Source organism: Miniopterus natalensis, chromosome 15, assembly GCF_054644295.1.
Source record: "Miniopterus natalensis isolate mMinNat1 chromosome 15, mMinNat1.hap1, whole genome shotgun sequence".
NCBI lineage: Eukaryota > Metazoa > Chordata > Mammalia > Chiroptera > Miniopteridae > Miniopterus > Miniopterus natalensis.
In genome coordinates, this window is record NC_142095.1 from 7181363 (window position 1) to 7202150 (window position 20788).

The 20788-nt window shown below is 43.7% G+C and overlaps 1 protein-coding gene and 1 long non-coding RNA gene across 2 annotated transcripts in view; one reads left to right on the forward strand and one right to left on the reverse strand.

The window, feature by feature from the left end:
• CTNNB1 (catenin beta 1) overlaps positions 1 to 11924 on the reverse strand; it is a 31206-nt gene extending 19282 nt beyond the window's left edge. Inside the window, exon 1 of the mRNA XM_087824820.1 lies at positions 11833 to 11924. The gene's annotated coding sequence lies outside the window, so the exon portion shown is untranslated. The remainder of the gene's footprint in view (positions 1 to 11832) is intronic.
• LOC107524289 (uncharacterized) overlaps positions 11746 to 20788 on the forward strand; it is a 151359-nt gene continuing 142316 nt past the window's right edge. The window contains exon 1 of the long non-coding RNA XR_015715692.1: positions 11746 to 11808. This is a non-coding gene — a long non-coding RNA (uncharacterized LOC107524289). The remainder of the gene's footprint in view (positions 11809 to 20788) is intronic.

Consider the following 20788-nt stretch of genomic DNA (forward strand, 5'->3'; position numbering starts at 1 on the left):
AGACAATTATGCACACCAATAAAATTTTATTCATTGAAATTGCAAATATAATTCATTGAAATTTCATGTCATGAGATATTATCCTTCCTTTGATATTTTATCAGCCATTTAAAAAACATAAAAACCATTCTTAGTTCTCGGGCCATACAAAAACAGGTGGCGAGCAATAGCTAGCCAACCCCCTCATCTATTTAATACATATTTTCACTGAAAATAAACTAAAGGCAAGTCAATTTACATTTTAATTGAGTACATTAAACCTAAATGTGCAGACCAGTAAGCAAGAGGGGTTTTAACTGGGTTGATAGGTTACTAAGTCACTTTTTTTTTGGTACTGTATCTTCAAAAACCGGTTTGTGTAAAAAATAAACGGGAACAAATGGCATATGAAAGCCACATCAAGACCATGTATTTGGGGAAAACACCAGGCCATTAAAACCAGGAACGTGCTAAACCAGAATTTGGCCTCAATACAGTAGACCCTCCTTATCTGCGGGGATAAATTCCAAGACCCCCATTAGTTCCTGAAACCATGGAGAATTACTAAACCCTAATCCAGGCTAAGGATATAAATTTGGAAATCATCAAGTAGATTAAGTACTGTTTAAAGCTAAGAGATTAAAGTGTATTTAGACCATGAAAAAGGAGAGGTCCAACGACTAAACTTTCAGCCACTTCAACAGAGGTCAGAGGGATGACAGCCAAGGAGACTAAGAAGGAAACACCTTCTTAGGTATGAAGAAAACCCACTAGCAGACAAGTAAAAAAGTGTTTTCAGCAACTGTGTCAAATGCTACTAATAGGTTGAGATGATGACTGGAAATGTATAGCATGTGGTCACTGACAGGTTCAACAGGAAAGGGGAGAAAGTGCACAACTGTTTTAAGGTGTTTAAGCAGCAGACTAGGGTGGTGAGTGAAAGGGCAGGCAGGAAGAGAGGTTTTTTAAATGGGATAAAGGGTATCATGTTTGCATGCTGGTAGGAAAAGCCAGTAGAGGAGGGAGGACAGTATTCTTGAGGGCAAGAGGGATGGGGCCTAGCGTACCAATGGACGGGCCATCCTTACCCTGGATCCCCACATTCCATCCATGGTGGCAGGGGCGGCCAAGGACACAGGCACAGAGCGCAGGAATTCTCCCGTGTCCACTGCGCTACACGGAACAGAAAGAGTGAGGATGGGGAGGTGATGAAAGGTTCGAGGAGGGGAAAAAAAGTATAGTCCTGAAGGAGAGTAACAGCCCAGGGACCGTGGGCATGAAGCCAGGGAGGGACAAGGTTGCTGAGCGTGTATATGAGAGTGATTGTGACTCAACGTGAATTTCAGCTGGGTGGAGGTGAGGGAGGAGAGCAGCTCAGGCGGATGGGTAGGCAGATTGTAGGTCCCAGTGGGGCTGTTGGAATTGAAGTATTTACTGGAATAATAAGAGTGGGGCACTTGAAATGAGATTGGAGAGGGGAGTAGTTAGTGGTAAAAGTCACAGTATTCTAGGATACTACAATGGGAATGTGTGGTTGAATTACAGCGAAAAGTAACATCACTGGAGGAAAAGAAGTCAAGGAAGAAAGAGGCCAGAATACTGGAAGCATCCTCTATATCGTGTTACTCTAAATGCCAGACAATAACCACCTAATAGCTTGTGCCATGTTATAAACTGACACACTGACTGCTTGCTTCATAAGAAAAAGAATCAGATGAACAAATGAACTGAACAGTGAACTCGGAGACATAGGTGTTTTAAATTCTGGCAATTCATACTGGTAAACAGTTCACAGGCCAGATGACGCTTTGCGTGGCGCTGCTCTACGTGGACACCGATGTCACCAAGGACCAAGAATTAGAAATAAAGAAGACAGTGAAGCTAGTAACTGTTCAAGGAAGGAGGGGACGGCCCAGGAAAGCTGGTAGATAATAAAATACAGAGGGGGTGTGGGTGGTATAATTTGATGGCATCAGAGTCACAGCCTGAGTATCTGGAAAAGAACGGTCAGGCAGCAGCATGAGGAACAGAGGAAACTTTACTCGGGTTCTGCAGAAGAGGCTGTGCAGGAGGGAAGCGTCTGCCACTGGGGAGAGCCGCAGGAGGCAGCACTGGTAGGGGAGAGACTAGGTTAGGGCTGGAGTAAGTAGCAGAATGGAACACTCCAGACCAGAGAGAATAAAAGGGATCTGCTGGCAACCAGAGAGCACAGCAAATGGATTTCAGGAGATGATAAAGGCGGGAGACAGTGACCAAAAAAGCAACGGAGGTAACACTCTAGAGGGAAAGGATACAGAAGAGCAAGGTCCAACTAAAGGAGCAAAGTCCTTGAAAACACATGCACCAGAACAGGCCTCTGACGAGAGCATAACACTTCCTCCATTGAGAAAGACAGGCCTTCAGTGCAGATTGAGAGTAAGAAAGTGAAGGAGTTATGCTTAGCTTCTGACTGGGAAAGGGGACTAGCTTGAGGAGCAAAGAGAAAGTTAAAATCTTTCTCAGAGCTTTCTAGAGAAATGTAATATGATCTGGGGTATGAAGGCAGTGGGAGAAACCAGAGGCCCGTTAGCATATAGTCAGGGCATTCTTCAAGCATGATTAATAAGTATTCTTACAAAAAAAGACCCAACTTGACTAGTTCCCAGCTTCCACCTATCAGCGATAGTACTTGAACGATCATCACGTTGTGAGCGACCCATGGTCTTCCGGTATTCCAGACTTCTAATCTTTTAAACTTTCTAGCCTGTTATTTCTCATTCTGTGGGGAATAGAATGGCTGCCACTCTGATTCAGGATCCAAGAAAAATAACAACAGGATTAAGGCAAGAAATAGTGACCTACAGAGGACAACTATCAGATAAGATAGTCGGACTTAACTAAATGAGCCTTAAAATTAAGCAAGATGTCAGAAAACAAGCTAAATTTCTGAATCTATCTATAGAGTGTTATGTCAGCATATTACATTTCCTACAAAACACTGTCTACTTTTGATTCTAAATGAACTATTAGGTATAATTAACTTTTTTTTTATTTTAAATATATCCTACTTTTTTTTTTTTTTAAATATATCTTTATTGATTTCAGAGAGAGGAAAGGAGAGGGAGAGAGAGAGATAGAAATATCAATGATGAGAAAGTCATTGATCGAGCCCGCAACCCAGGCATGTGCCCTGACCGGGAATCGAACCCTGATCGCCTGGATCCCAGGTTGATGCTCAACCGCTGAGCCACGCCCTGCCAGGCTAGGTATAAATAACTTTTGACATTGCTATATTCTAGCAGTAACTTGGGAAAGAACTCAGGTGTCCACGCTAGCACTTTCTACACAGGGAAATGGAAACACACTTGGGGTTCACAGTTAGTTGGATTAAAAATTATTTCAAGAAACCCTTGTTCCTCACTTATTCATGTGGAATTCGTTTGAAAACTTCAAAAGACAGGCTCACTCCCTACACCCTTACCCGAAACCACTTAATTATAAAGGGGGAGGGGAGGTTGTTTATAACCACCTCGGCCCTCTGAAGAGTGAATTACTACAATCATTTAAGATCATCTTCAAATTACATTCCCAAGAAATTTTTGCAGTAAATCTAACTTCTCACATTTTTATATAATGTACAATACAGTGTATGTACACATGTACATATATCACAATTATTTCAGCTACCATAAAACCCTGTTAAAAGTAATTTACTAAACCAACCCTTCAGCTTTTGCACATCTCTGACTTCCCAACCAGATCAGCTACCAGACTTATTAATTATAGATATGGCTTGTCTACCATGAGGAGTGATAACCTTGAAAGAACTTAGAACAGGTTAAAAATATCATCTTCCTCACTCCAAATTTTTTTTAACTACAGTAAACTCTCGATTTTGTGAACCTCGATTTAAGGGACTTCAGATTCAACAGACAAAATTTCTGGTTCATATGTCATATGTGAAAATTAATACCCTGTTAATTTTAAAATGCTTTTAACCAAGATTTGCTTATAATTAAATTGACAGGAAATTTTTTTGTTATTCATTCACTGTTATTTTTAATAAAGTTTAGCAAATAGGCCATATGTTGGAAAAAACACTAGTAATTTCACCGACATAAATAAATATTACACATCTACAACTATAGTCTCCATATTTAAATCCCAGTCACTGCTCATATTTGTTCAGCAAATGATTAGCACGTGATCACATTGCATCACGTGTAGTAATTGGTTCTGTTGTCACCTGGCATGACTTTCTGCAGCAGTTTTAACATCTGTATGTGGTCCACTTACCCATGTGCACTAAGCTCCACCCCAGCTGTGTGCATGTCTTTACCCTCGGTGACTGGTGAATGTACACATTTACCACTTATTCAGTGTAAGTTTAAAATTACTGTAATACATATAGAAAACTTTTCTGTGAAGTTAAACTTTCCGTACATACTTAATTACACAAATGTCTACATAAGTAAAAATGGGTAAACTAACTAATTTTGTCAATTTTTTAACACATGCATTTGGAAAACCAACATCATATAACAGACTTTTGGCTTTAATGGATAGCCCCTTGCCCAAATAAGCCTGTTATATCGAGGTTTTACTTGTAATTGCTTAACACACCTATTACAAATCAGTTAAAAGGAAAGTATCAGCCCAGAAACATGTAAATTATGAAATCACAAGTAAAACCATGAGAATATTAGTGAAGAAATTAACAGATGGAAATAAAGAGGGGAGCAAAGGGGTCGTACTATGAAGCAGTTTCACCCCAGCATCATCCAGCTGTTCACACTCTTCAACCTATTACAGGGGGGTGGGGAGAGCCTTTTCAACAAGTTTAAAAGAAAGCAGAGGCAGGAAATTTCTGGATTACAAGAGAAACTTGACAGAGGCTCTGTAAAGTTACATGGGGATTGGGTGACAGGCGAGGGGGTGAGCCCCTCTGGAATAAATGTTTTGTGGAAAGTCCACTGATCGGTTTTGCTCGCATTCTATACCACATCATATAAAAACAACGGGAGCCTGTAACACTAGTTTCACATGATGCTTCTTAAAACCAATGTTAGCCTATGTTTGCATCTTCAGTCCATACAGTTTGTCACTTAAACATGTAATCTGAAAATAAACTCCCAAATCTTTGAACTCTGGGGATGAAAAACCGTCCTAGCAGCAAAAGGTTTAACCAAAGCTACTTAACTGACTGCATAAACTTATTCTGACTGCAGTATGCCATTATTTAAGTAAAATTTATATTCAATTAGCTTTTCATTATCTAAACTTTGCTTTTAAATTTTGGATCTAGTCTTACAAATGCAGACTTCAGCTGAAAACCAGGATATGATTTAAAGACGTCAGTAAAACTTTAGGCCAACGTGATGGTGTATACACAGAATTTGTCCAGCATTTTAAGTGCCTTCATAGGTTAAGTTTGAGACCACTTTTTAAAAATACACTATTAAAAAACTATACTTAGGATGATCAGGTAATGAACAAGTTATTTCTCCTCCTTTTTCTTAACCCAAGTCATCTTAATTCCTTAAACCTGAAAGTGCAGGTTTCTCAGATTTCACAAACAAGTTAATATGAACCTGCTTTTAAGTTCCCACTCTGTAATCAATTGATACAAGGCATTTTCCAAATGCCTAAACATGAACCTAATATTAAAAATCTTATTTCCTAAGTTATATAAATCCACAGAATCGTTAATTAGAAAGATCATTAATAAAAAAAAAATCACCAACTGGCAGTATCCTACCAATAGGTGTATTTAATTTGTGCTGAATAATATACTAAAACATGAATTTTATTCACCAACATGTGCAAATCAAGTGATGCACATCAATCTGGATTTCTTGCTTCTCTTGGGGGGGGGAAAATCAGATGATATAGCAACATGAACTGTATTTCCACACAATAGCTGAGCTGCTGAGATTGGTTGCTTAGATGGGACATATGCTCTCCAATTTGTTGGTCAACAGAGTCCCAGTTACCCCATACCTGCCTGGCCTGTGAGACACTGAGCAGCCATTCCCACTGTAATATAACATCAATCCTACAAGGCTTGTGAAAGCAATCTTACTTTCTTGAATGTCAAATTGTTGGATGCTATATTAATGAATAGCCAATTTCAAAAAATAAATTAAGTCCCTAATAGGTAGAATTTTTCTCAATAAGCTTTATGCACATAATTTTTAAAAGAACTTTCAAGTCTATTCTCATCTCATAAAAATCTTGGGAAATTAAAACAGAAGCTGTTTGACTCACAGACAGTAAATGCTGCATCAACCTGCACATTCTCAAGTACGATCCTTTATGAAGGACCACAATCCATTCTGCAATAACTATTTACATAAAAAAATTGAGACATTCTTGCCTTCGTGTTAAAAATGTAGATATAACATTTGTCAATGACCATTATCAATGTTCCCACAAAATTATATTAAAGTTCAAGAGCAAAGTAGAGCAGTAACACTATCATTTCCCTCCGTACTCTGTGAACTTTTAAATTTCATTTCAACCACCCATATGACAAAGCAAAAATAAATAAATCTAAACTCAGAATTTTTCATAAATGACCATTTGACTTCCAAAAGTTCATTTAGAATTGGTTTAATTCTTGTTACTAACCAGGATCCAATCTGAAACTACAGGGTGTCCCAAAAACATTTGTACACTTTAACAGCAGACAGCTCAATTGATGTTTTTTTCTTTTCAACCAGACTAAGCTTTGAACAAAGGAAATTCATCCTAAAATGCTACTGAAGTTTGAAAATGCAGTTGGAGAACAAATACTGCCTTTATAATTATTCAAAAAGTATATACATGTTTTTGGGACACACGGGAAAGTATACACACTTTAACAGCTGATAACTCGCTTAATTTTCACTCCTTTTCAGGTTTGACTGATTTGAAATAATGGGTGAAGCCAGACTAAGCTTTGAACAAATAAAACTTATCCACTAGATTTTCTTATGGGGATACATAAAAGATAACGTGTACGGTACAAATCCAGCAACAGCTGATAAATTGAGGGTGCACAAATACCAACCAAACGAAATGATTCTTTTTTTAAAAAATGTATCTTTATTGATTTCAGAGAGAGGAAAGGGGAGGGAGAGAGAGAGATAGAAATATCAATGATGAGAGAGTCATTGATCAGCTGCCTCCTGCACGCCCCCGACTGGAGATCGAGCCCGCAACCCAGGCATGTGCCCTGACCGGGAATCGAACCCCGATCGCCTGGATCCTAGGTCGACACTCAACCGCTGAACCACGCCCAGCCGGGCACGAAATGATTCTTGATGTTTGAGATTCCATTGCTTAGTGTTATCAGCAGTGCCAGAACCAGAACTGTCATCAGTTTGAAAACAGGTGTTGACAAAACAATTATTCATTTCTGTAGATTCTTTTAAATTTTGAAAATGAACTGTATGTTATTAAACACTGACTTTATAATCATTCAAAGTGTGTATACATTTTGGGGGGGGGGACACCCTATATATTTTCAAAAAATATTACCAATAGAAATAGCATGAGCTTTAACATACGAGTATGGATAAAGATTCCTATTGAAAACTTTAAAGGGCAGGTTGTGTGGCTCAGTTAGTTGGACATCAGGAGGTTGCCTGTTCCATTCCTGGTCAAGGGCACATGCCCAGGTTGAGGGCTCGATCCCCAGTAGGTGACGAACAGGAGGCAGCTGATCAATGTTGTGCTCTCACATTGATGTTTCTCTCTCTAAAATCAATAAACTATTCTTTAAAAAACCAAAAAAAAAAACCCACAACAAAACTTTAAAGAGCAAAATATTGGTATAGTGCATCATAGCCCACAACTCCATACAAATGAGACCCTATAGTCACAAGGTCATTTTCTTCTAGAGTTCACATATACTGACTCAACTAGCTGTTTCTATCTACCATCTAACACAGACATGCATTCCTCAATAATATAAATGAATTGAGCACCTACTCATGTTTTACTGTGTTCACTTTATTAACTTTTTTCTGAGAATTAATAGTTTTTACAATTCATTAGCATGGCTAAACATTATAATCTTTTTACTCCCAAATTTATTATATTGAGTTTTTTGATTTGTGATATATTTAAGCAGAACTGCCTATCTAAACTGACCAAAAAAAATTTAATCTCTAATTTTACTTTGACCTTTTCCCTACAAATATTGGTTGAGATGACATTTTCTCAAGCCAACCTTTTAATTAGCAGTATTGATATGAATAAATTATTCTAGAATTCAAAAGGTTTCTTATTGATTCTTTCTTATCACAACTACTCATAAATATATTACACATGAACTTACTGGGGGGAGGGGGATAACAAGCATTATATTATATCCACTGGAGGGCACTCAACATGACCAAAGCATGCAATAAAAACATGCCCCAACACTACTCTCACTCTACTGCCATGAGGTTTGAAGGAGACTTTGGGAGTGAGGAAATGTCTCTTAAAAGAATAGATGCCCACAATTTAAAAGTTCAAAAAAAGCAGTTACTCTCTAAAAAAGGGGTCCTACTGTGATTGATTTTCTCTTGTAAGAGCTGCTTTTTTCCTTCCGGAGAAAGGAGATTATATACATACTCCAAGGATAGCAGGGTTCAGGTCTCAACAGCCGGATCTAAGTTTCAAACTAAGTCAAGCCCAGTCTTGCATGAAACACAAAAGCAGCATTCTTAAGTTAACAAAGGAAATAAAGAACTTTCTCCTGAGTTTATGTGATGAAAAACTCTATGAGTTAACTCCTACTCATTTTCAATGAACACAAATCATCTATTTTCCTTTTGTGGAAACTAAGTATATATTTATTTTAGCCCACTAGCCTAGTTAGCTATCCCACTCATAATTAGAACAGTATTACACAAACAATAGTCTGTTGAATAAAGAGAACTGGTTCTGCAGATGAGGATCCTCTCAATGAGGGTAACAAGAGGCGATAGCTACATGCTCTGGACTAAGCAGTAGCTCCTAGTCTGTGTTCACTACATACTTTTATGGTATAAAAATGTTTTTAGTCAAGCTGTTTCAACAAAAATATATTGTATTCCCAATAAAAAGGATATTAAAAAAAACCACTAGATTAATACAACTAATGTTTTCAAAAACAGTGCCACAAGTCTGTTGATTTGGTAGCACCACAAAAGAATTAGCAACGCTTTTTATTAGAAGTGTGCCCTGCTCTAAAAGCATTCATCATTTCTGCCCTGGGTTAGCAATCAAGCATGCTTCCAAACAAGCTCAAAGTACAAACTTAGTAAAACCCCCGACTCATCTACAATTATTATCATTAATTACTAAATGATGGAAAAGAAACAAGTTTAAGTTATGATGGGACAGATATATTGTTTCTTTTCAATAATACAAAAGTTTCAATTAGCTGAATATATTTATATAGTCCATTTCTGGGGTTTTATTTTCACAACTACTTATAAAAGAGCGATATTCAAACTTCTGAATTTTCCACGTCCATACTTTCAACATATTTACACTCCTTTTCCCACCCCTCCTAACAAAAAACTATCTGCAGATAATTTCCTCTCATGCACCACAACTCAAAATACCTTTGAGAAATTTGCTGAGGGGGAGGAGGGAACTATCTATGAAAACAGAGCTTCATTTGTGTGTATAATTTTTACTCCAGTCATCACTAGTTAACAGAAAGCTCAATTCACAGTTTAAGTTTTAATATTGGAAAATACATTTTTGTACAAAATAATCTTGGTAAAGGAAATAGTCAGATAATCAATTCAAAAGAAAGAAAACTTTTGAATGCTTCTTGACACATGAATACTGTTTACAGCTTCAATTTTTATTAGCCACCTTATTTTTAAAAACTTGGTTCTTCCTGAAAGCTATTTAAAATGACTGTTCTGGCCTCTGGGAGAATCTCAGGCCTGGGACTCTGCAAGGATTTCTAAATTACAAGCTATACTAAACTTTCTAGCACAGTTTTTTGTTTTCCCCTCAAGGACTTCAGACTTAAGTAGTCTCAGCATTCCTTTAATCCTTCTGAATAGTCTTCTGCAAGTTTTTCAAGTTACTTTTGCAATCACTTTTGGGCCTTGTTCTTGTATGTGGCCCTCAAAACAAAGACTAGGTCAAAGTAATGAATATTGGGTGTAAATGAATCACGTTTTGTGAAAGCATATTATCAAACAAACTCTTGATGGTACTTTTTTAAATCTAGATTTTGTGGCTTTAAACGTAAAAGTAGAATAAATGTAGTAGCAGTCTTAGCTCAGACTAAAAAAAAAAAAGGGCCTCCAAAGTTTGTCACTAATTGAAGCAAAGGCAAAACAGCAGCAATATGCAAATAACATTTCAAGCTATGCCTAGTGTTTCCTAGAACGGAGACCAGGCAACATGAAGACGCCTGAAGGTGCCGAATGCTCACCCAGGGACAACAGTAAAGCAGCTTTCTAAACTCCAGACAAAATACTTAGTAACTTAGCGATCCGAAGAGCACCGGCCGAGGCTTTATCAAAGGAGAGCCGTCTCCCCCAGTCGATGTCTGGTCTAAGCCACCACCATTCACGACACAAAGCTCTCATTTCACGAACACTCCGCCTCGGCTTCCCTCCGCCGACCCCTGCATTCCAGCGGGCCGGTCCCTCTCCATTCACCGCGCACCCACGGGGGGAGGGGAGCCCCCCGATGTCTGGGAGACACAAAGTGCGAGACAAAGCTGCCTCCCGGGGAGCGGAGGCCGGGGCGCCGCGCGGGGCCGCCGCGCTTCCCGGACCAGCGGGGCCGGCGGGGCGGCGAGGGCTCCGCGGGAAAGTCTCCGCCGTCACCGTCCTCTCTGCCCCCGGACAAAACGCGGGGAGGAGTCGCGGGGCTTCAGTTTCACTCGGCCAACTGCGTCGCGAGGGAAAAATCCACTCCGCTGAAAAGCAAACGTGCTCTAAAAAATCAAGTACAGCTGCCACAAAACACACACACACACAACTACGTGAATAAGTAACTCCCACGAACAAAATCCTCGAAGCAGCCCGAGGCTGAAGCCCGCGGTTCCGTGGTCAGAGCAGCGAGCCAGGCGCCCCCGCCCCGTCCTTACTGGGGTCGCACACCCACCGCCGCCGACCCGGACTCCCCGCTCGCTCACCTGCGGGGCGCCCCAAAACCTAGGTGCCCAGGCGGGGGTCTGATCTGTGCAAATCCCACTGTCGCATCGCACCGTCTGCGCTAGTAGTTTGGCTCCTCTAAGGTTTAAAGTTGCTTCGATTTAAATAAGCGCCAGCGCCAAACTCACACAGGCAGGCAGGGCGTTGGGAACAACACTCACAATCTCGCTCTCGCGAATGCGCTCAACGGCTCGTCCCTAGGACCGAAACAGGGAATCCGGGGAGAAAGTCCACGGCCCTGTCCCCCTGGCAGAGGGGACCCAGGGTGGCGTCCCAGGCCCGGCGCTCGCCCCCCAACTCCCCACTGGGAAGGCGGGGCTCCCCTCCACCCCGGCCCCACCCCGCCCCCCACTCCGGCCCCGGCGCATCCCGAGGCGCAGGGTCCCTCCCCCAAACTCGGCGGCGGCCGGAGACCCGGACCGAAACCCCAGTGCGCAGCCCCGGCCCCCCGCGCCGGCCGGCCGGCCGAGCGCCCGGGGCCCCCTCCCCGCGAGCGGCGCCCCGAGGGCCCCGAGGAGCCGCGCGACCGGAACCCGGGCCCGGCCGCCGCCCTCCGGCCCCGAGCGCGGCCCCTCCCCGGCGCCCCCAGCCCGCTCCCCGCTGCGGGCCTCCGGGCAGCCGCGGGCCCGGCTCTCGGCCACCGCCGGCACCGCGCGCCCGCGACGAAGTTTGGCTCCGAAGAGGGACCGCGAGCAGCCCCGGAAGGGTAAGGAAAGGGGCGTCCGAGCACCTCAGGGGAACGGGCTCCTCCCGCCGCGGGAGTCCGACCGTCCTCGGCCTGCGGTGGCGGCTCGGCGGGGACTCGGGCTGCTCCTCGGACGTGCCTCCGTCTCCGCCTCCCCTCGCTCTCCGCCGCCGGAGCCGATCTAACGCGACTGCCCCGGACCGAGAGGCTTAAAATGGCGCCGCACAAGGACCTCTTATAAGTCGCGCGGGCGCCGCTGTATCCTGCCGCCGGCGGCGCGGCGCGGAGCGTTCCTCCGCGCGAGGACAGGGGGCGGGGCGCGGGCGGCGCGGAAAGTAGTCCCCGCGCGCCGGGCCGGGCGGGGCCCCGCGCATCCCCGGGGCGCTGCGCCGCGTGCAGCCCGTGGGTACCCCGCCCTGCGGGAGCGGGGCCGCCGGGTCCCGGGCCGGGGGACGCGAGGGGGCAGCGGGAGCCTCCGCTGTCCGGGCCTCGACGCCCGGCCCTGCGCGCGCCCCGGGCCCTGAGAGCGGCCGCGGGGCTTGCCGGCCGCGGGAGGCGACCCCGGGCCCCGGTCCTGGGGGCCGCGCGGGGAAGCTGCGCCCAGCCCTGGGCGGGCGGGAACGCGGGGCCCCAGCGGCGAGGTCGCGGCCGCCGGTGCTGACGCCGCAGCTCTGCGGGTCGGGGGCTCCGGCGGGGCCGGGCTTCCGCCGTCGTCGCGGTCGGGGCCACGCGTTCCCTGCGAGACCTGGCGCGCAGCCGAGCCCGCACCCCCGGCCGCCCCCGGCCCCGCCCGCATCGCGGGCCCGGGTCGCGGCCGGTGCTCAGCCGGGCCTGGGAGCGCCCCCGGGCGGAGCCGCCTCCCCCGCTCCCGGGGCCGCGGACTCTCCCAGACGGGCGCCCGGCCGCAGCTCAACAAGTCCTGGAGAGGCTGCGGGTGGGGAGCGGGCAGCGGGTCGGCCCGGCTCTTACAGATTCTGTTCTGACCCGGTTCTACTTCGCTCCTAAGAACCAAAAGATTTAAAAAAAAAAAAATTGTTTTTGGTGGGGATTTTCCTTTGGGGGAGGTGCATTTTTTTGAGACATCCCAAGTATGTTGTTTATGGAAGGAGCTACCAATTAGGCAGCTTCTAATTTTTTTTTTTTTTTTAGCTAATTTTCTATTCTTCAAGAACATTTTCTAATTCGTTTTAATAGGCGGAAGTTGGGTCTTCATTTTCCTTGGAAGAGTCTTCATTATAATCCAGCAAGATTGGCATTTGTCAAAGCTGGAACAATTTTTCACTTTCTCTAGTCTGTTTTATGCGCGTTCCCTCCCCCCCCCCCCAAACAATGGAGAGAGTACAAAAAGCAACAGTGAAAGTTATCTTGAGGCTTTTATCCCTGTAATTAATGCATGCAAACAATAGGTCTTTATACCTAGGGACAGGCAGGAAACCTACTCGTTCATTCATGAAGTAGGATATGTAATTTTAGGCATAGCTAATGCTTCAGGACCAACATATTCTTTAAATAATTCTTTTTTCTCTGTCTTAAATATATTTTACGATATGCAGTGACGACGTCAACTGCTGCCTGTCACCGTAGCACATGTGAGCTCCTGCAGTGGAAGAAAGTCCGCACCTAAGATGATCCGCGAGATCCATTGTCTAGAGTGACTTTCGAATTTGTATCTTTGCTAGTAATTATGTGGAAGTGGGTAACTAGGCTGGCCATAATTCAAACAGGTTGAGCAGAAAAGATGTTTCGTCAAAGGAGTGTTTCTAATATAAATGTTTTGAAAGGTTAGTAAATAACATTTCCAGGTACTGATCCTCAATTTTAATTCATACACACAGAATTAAGGAATATACAGTTGATTTGATGAAAGTCATACATTTAAAATCAGATGACTGATTAATCAATATTAGAGGATTCTTTGGTATGGATGTTTTCTTTATGTTCAGATTTTTTGTGTGGGTTTTTTGTTTTTGTTTTTGGCTAAGGCACACTGTAAAAACTAGTTAAGAAATATTTGCACTATTAGCACATCTACAGAATAAAAACTTCCATGTTTGTATTTCTCATCAGGTGCCAAAATAATGGAAGCATTTTTCTGTGATTTAGATATCATAATCTAAATTTAGAATTAAAAATCTTAAATCCCTAGTAATGCTTTAAGCAAACACACATTATTGAAGACAATGTAAAATTTGCAACAATGCAGCAAGCTGTTTTCCGGTCAAATTTAAGTGTCCTGAAGAATAACTGGCTGACTAGCATTAAAACAAATTAGTTGAATTTAACAGATTGGTTGAGAATTTTTATTTCCTCCTTCCAAAAAACAGAAATTGTTCCAATTGTCTCACTGGAAATACGAGATAAATAACTTTTGTGAAATGAAGGCAAATACTATCATTAAACCAGTGAGAAACACGAACATCAAAATACCTGGTGAGTTGTTGGTGAAATAAGTGATTCTGTAAAAATTAGCCTTAAAAATTGGCCTTGGGAAATGCATTTCATAAAAAATACTTGGCTATCCTATGCCTTTTCCTTGTAGAGCCAACTACTTGGGTTTGATGTACATTAATCCATTTTGTGAAACTGCAAAAGACAAATGGTTCTAAATTTCAGACTGTGTTCCTAGAAACCAAGAGTGTCTCCAGCTGGTTGAGCAGAGGAGGTATTACTTGTCATGCTACCAGACCGCTGGCATGTCAGGCAGCGTCTACGTGGAACCTGAACGCGAAGCGTCCCTTCCCTAAGACACATGCACTCGAATCACCTTTAGGCAAAGAAGTAAATGCCCAGATTGTTTTTGCACTTCAGACAGAAACATTAATCCAGCCAGCTGCACTTTAAAGAACACCCATTCACTTTTTTGCATAGTTGACTCTATCAAATCTATTCATTAAACATTTTTTGAGCACTAAGACAATGAGCTTCCTATAGAGAGGGGGAAATGGATGACTGGCTCCTTTATTTTATTTTATTTTTTAAAAAATCCTCACCGGAGGATATGTTTAGAGAGAGGAAGAAAGAGAGAGAGAGAAAGAGAGAAACATCGATGTGAGCGAAAATATCTGCGCCCTGCCCCACCCTGACCAGGGACCAAACCTGAAACCTAGGTATGTGCCCTGATGGGGAACTGAACCTGTAACCTTTCTGGTGTCCGGGACGATGCTCCAACCAACTGAGCCACCCAGCCAGGACTGACTGTCTCCTTTTGGTTAGATCCCTTAAATTAATGTGTAATTGTAATTGTTAATCGACCCTGCTTGAAAGTAAACAGAAATAGTAGAAAACAGTGAAAGGAGGGCCTGTAGTCTCTTCTGGACTCTATATTCCAATCTCCTTGGGAAGAATCCCCTCCCGGCAGAAAGGTAAACTAGGCAATCGCTCCGTGCATTTATAAACAATAAATCCCGACTCTCTAACAACGCCAGTTAAACACGTTTCCTTTGACAGCCTGAAAACGCTGGACAACAATCGGGACCAGCTTTTCATTTAGCAGTTCACCAAGTGGCTATTTATGGATTGGAACTTTTGATTTGCAACACATCATCTCAGGCTCCCGTGTTATCTTTTGATTTCTTTCCAGCTGAACAGGCTAAGTAGTTGTAAATACCTCTTGTCAGACTACATGGTTGGCTATTCTCGCACACACAAGTAATCTAGGAACCCACTGGGCAAATTCGGCCGAGAGCCAGCGCGGCAGGCTCGCATCTGGTGTGCGCCGCAGAGCAAGGGAGGGGCGGCGGGAGGCGGTGGCCGTGGCGGTGGCCGTGGCAGCAGCGGTGGCAGGGACCTTCATGGCCGGTTCAGTTGTGCCAGCTCCCGTCTTCGTGATGGGAGTTGTGTGTTCTCCAGGCCTTCACTGATTTGGCACAACAGCCCTTGCCGTGCTAAAGTACATGTAAATGGCCACCGTAGAAAGTGGGAAGGAAAAGCAATGGAGACATCACCCATGATAGTCAAAGAGCACAAAGGTGTATGTTTCTCAGTGTCTCTGAAAACGAAGACAAAAACCGCTGCATTGCTAAGAAATTACGCTTCGGAGGCGTACGCCTCCAACATGCAACACACACACGCACACACACACACACCCCTCTCTATTAAAAATTTCAAAATGGTTGCAGATACTTAATTCACCAGAAGGCTAAAGGCGTTTCCCATCACAGGAAGGATTAACTTACCCGAGGATTCTGGGACTGCAGATGGATACTGCGGCAAAATCCTAAATTCCTCGAAAAAAATCATTTCTGGACTCCAGCTGTTAAAAATAATAGAATTATAGCAAATGGTGAATAAAATGAAAATAAGCCATTTTCACACTCCAAAGTGTTCAGGGGGGGGAAAAAATGATTCTTTTCTTTTAACTGATTTCTTAAACAATGCAAATTTTAAAGTAGCTTTTCTTTCCCGAGCACTGAGCGCCAGGAAATCGATAATTTTTGATCTTTCGGTTAATAGGCAACATGGTGAGCCAGCGCAGGGACTGCGGGCAGCAGACACGTCCTTGTCAGCCCCAAATTTTCATATTGTTTTTGAATCCACTGAGATTCGTAGATGTGCTATCGCCGGTATTTATTTCTTTTCCTTAGCTGGCACTGGGCTCTAGGGACGCAGACCCTCAGTTTATCGACATAGGCATATCTGTTGCTTTCTATATAGTAAAAACAGGGAGGCTTACTGGATCTCAAACAAAAAATTATGTACAAGGAGTGGCTGGTGTGATTATAATCCCATCATGCAGGGTCCACGGTTCCCATTTAGCGAAATTTCGCAGAGGGCAACTTCTTAAGAACATCCCTGCTGTGCAGAGTGAAAAGCATGAACGAACCAGAGACAGAATTCATCTGTGTTTATATTTTACAAACAATGACAAACCTACTCTTTGTATGCCTTCCCCCCCAGCTTATTATCTCATGAAAACTGCAGCGAGCGGCCCCCCCGCCCGGCACTCACCACCCGGCCCGCGCCGGCCAGTGGCCGCCCTCAGCCTCTCTGCTCCCTGGCTGTCGCGGTCGCCGCCCGCGCCATCTTTGTGCGGGGCGAGCCTCTGCTAATTTCCCTCGCCCATTCTCTTCCAAATCGGTTCAGAAATAGGAAATTATGGTGCGCTTTGGGGCTTCGTGTGCCTACATTTCTTTCTGTCTTCTCTTCTGACATAGAGAAATGGAAACAACGGCTTGCGGGGGGGGGGGGGATCCAAAAGGGGGGATATTTCTATTATTGCTATAACTTGTTGTATACAGTGGTGATAAAAAATATCATTAACATAATAGCAACAGCTGCAGCCTAAATAGAGGCTATGAGATAATTAATGTGCTACAACAAATTAATTTGCTTGCAGGTGCCTCTGCTGTGAACTGAGTCACTCATGCCATCTAAAGTCTAAATACAATTAGGAGTCCCCCCTGCCACATGCAAAAGCAAAATACAGAGCAAAACGTCTCGTTCAGTAAATATCATGCGTGCCCATTGTGACAAATCCTCCCCAGCCCCTTCTCCCCCTCAGATGGCTCGGTCACCAGTGGATGCGTGTGGACTTGGAGCAGACACGTACGTGTATGGGGGTGTGTGCACAGAGGTGGCGGGTGTGACATTTTTTAAACATACGGAGGTTTCGTGCTGTGTCTTGGAGAGCAGATGGACCAGCTATAGCTTTCTTTTAGAAAATATAGAGACGGTTTATAATATCTGCAAGCTCTATTGGTTTTAAAACAAAAATTAGATGTCTTTATGCGTATAGTTAGGAAAAAAAACACAGTGTTGAGCAGTTGCCCATCTGAATTAATGCTTATTTTTTAAAAAAGCATTCATCGTACGGAGGAGGGAAATGTGTTTGTGGTGTGGAAGTCTTCACTGGTGTGAAAGAGAGATTTGTACGCTCACCTGCTGCCTCGTTGAGTGTGGGGTGACAATGCTGCTGGCTGCCTCGCCAGGGTGCGTGTGCATCGCGGCAGCTCGGACCGGGGCCTGGAGAAGGTCACGGTGCCAGAAGCAAGGCTCCCTTTTCTGTTTTTGCACCACTTGGCAAAAAAATAACTTTGCGTCTAGAAAAGTAGAGGAACGTACCGATTGAAAATTTATTTATTTTTAACTAGTTGACTAAAAATCCTCTTAGAGTAAGGACATAGTGATTTCTGATTTTTCTCCCAGGAATGCCACCGAAGGACAGAACTGTTTTGTTTTCATTGCGGCCTTAGTTGGTCGTTTGTTAAAAAGCTGGAAAGTAGAAATTTCACCACTGGTCTAAATTTTCAAGGTTATCGGTTACTAAAACGTATTTTATGAATGATCTTACATTTTCATTCTAAATCTTACAATAAGCTGGATTAGTTTCTTATACAATGTAGGGATTTTGATTTTACTTTGCAGAAATTTCAGTTCTAGGAGAAAGATATAAAATTATTCAAACAGAACACTGTTCCAGCTATACCCAGAAGGGACAGTGCATTTGCATGGGTGTTCTTTGAAATATATTTTATTTCACATATTTCTTTCCGGGGGGACAGCAGCGCTCTGAGCCACCTCCATTCTCTCTGCAGAGGCACCGTACATCTGTCACATCATATCTTACGGGGTGACGGACACGCATTTTACTCCGTCTCCCTTTTGTTTATACTAAAGCTTTTCCTTCATAATCCATTTTCAAATCCGCTCATATTTGGAATTTACATGATAGAATTTGAGCTGGGGGAGGGGGTAGACAAGAACAAAGACCATATTGTTTGTCCTTTAAAGAGGGGGAGAAAAATAGCCAGCTCTTTGATAAAAATGAGAGAAGTTGACAAGTACGGAGTATATACATCTCTGGGATTTTCCAGTCATTCGTATGTCAGCCGACTGCCTTTTCGCACAAATGGAACCCTCTGAGATCATCAAGCTCTATAATTGCAAAATCAGTTAGGGAAAAGGGAAAAAAATGCTTTCATTTCTGTCGCTGCAAGGGATCGTCCATTCAAACTATTTTCCCGATCGCTGTAAATTGTATTAGAACCTAAGCTGTAAGAAATCCGGATAGTCAATGCCTAACACCCGTATTCCTCCTTCCTGTTAGTGTTCTCTTTTCGTGGCATAGGGACCCAGGTTCTTTGAAGACCTCCTCCTATGACTGAGTTTTCTTAGATTGTCAGCACGAGTTGACACTGTGCGGATTCCGAACAGTGAAAAACAGTCGTCGTGAGCCGGCTGGTTTGGGGGTGGTTTACTCCATAGGAAAAGCTAACTAATATAGCTAAGATGGCTCCATGTGGGGCTGGTTTTTAATAATCACATCGTACTGCAGGGTTATCCTGAGCTCCCTGCCTTCAAATAAAAAAACAATTTCTAAAGATTTTTAATTATGCAGTCGTCTGAGTGGAGTAGTCTTGAGTATGTACCCTCTAGATGAATATTTATTTAAATTATATACATGTATTGCTGTCAATGCATATATTAAATACCCATGAAGCGTGGCTTCGTTTTTAAGATAAAAAGTCAATATCGGAGTTGTAATATTTTATTTCCTCACCCCAGTGGATCCTCGTGGGCACCTTTCAGGTTATATTCGCGCCACTCAGGACCACGCGTCTCGAATTCTGAAACCTCTCACAAAATCTGCCTCAGAGCATCGTTTCACCCTTTCCGAACGTGTGCGATTCGTTTTTTAACGCTAAACTCAGCTTTGTTTATTATAGTTGCTGGTGGTTATGGAATCCTTTAGTGAATTGCACATGGATCTTTTCTATTAAACGGCTTTATATAAGTCCCCTTTGGTAAAAAACAAAAACAAAACAACAACCACCATTCTCGTTTCTAGCTAATGTACCTAGAATACACACTGGTTTATGGAGTCTCTTGCATCACCATTTTCTCTCGATATTTAACTCTTTTGTGTGTGTGTCTGTGCGCGCGATGTATCCTGTGTCTTTCTTTTCTTTGATTCTGTTTTAACAAAGAGAGGTTAACATTTTCCACCAAGGACAGGGATGCCTTTTCCACGTCGAGAGACCCTGAGACTCCTCACATAATAATAGCTGTACTTCTGGTGTCTGTTGATTAAGACTCTACGTAATGACCAAAATGCTTTTAAACAAATTTATGTTTTATTAGTCCCAGTGGAATCTGCATGAATTTGAGTGCTCATCACAAACGTAGGCGGGAGACTCATTTTTCAGAGCACAGACGATCCTTCGTGCCTATGGGGGGTATTTGGTGAGAAGCCACCGCAGCAACAAAAACAGGAGCAACTCCCACTGTGCTGGGCACTAGCCGTGGGGCCTGGACAGGCTCCGAGTCTCCGCAGCCCCCCTGCAGTGGGGGTAACAGCCGCGGTCATGGGGGTCACGGGGATCCACGTGCTGGCTTCCATCTGTTGAGCTCTGCCAGGTAGGAAGCTTTGCCTTTCACAGCCCAGTGAACCTCACCTTTCCCGTGTGAGACCCCTCCCAACCATCACCGCCAGCAAAGCAGGGGAACGTTGCTTTTCCCATTCACATCTGGGGAGAATGAGACTTAGGGAAATTAGGGAGTTTACTCAGGTTATAAGCTGGATACACGGCTGGAATTTGAACTAGACCAATGCTGTCCAGGACAGTAGCCCTTAGCCGCATGTGGCTATTTAGATTTAAATGAATTAAAATGAAATGAAAGAACCGTCACCTGGGTCAAGCCCACTGGCCAGTGCTGAGCTAGACAGACCAACCCCAAAGCCTGTGCTCCTGCCAGTGGATTCAATTCTTCCTTACTCATTCCTTCCTTCACGCGTTCATCCATTCAGCAAACAGTTACTGAAGGCCTACTACGTGCCAGGCCCCACGTTGGACACTGTAGAGCCATCCCACTTGTGTCGTTGTCAAGATCAAATGAAACAGACATGAAAGAGCTTCTTAAACTCTAAGGTTCTAGATAAAAATGAGAGACTTTCGTGTTGAGGTTGCCACAGTAGTGGGACTATGTCACTCTTCTTGGAATCCTCTCCCCCTTCCCTCCACCCCCTGCACCAAGCACAGCGCACCAGCCGTTAGCGGTGAAT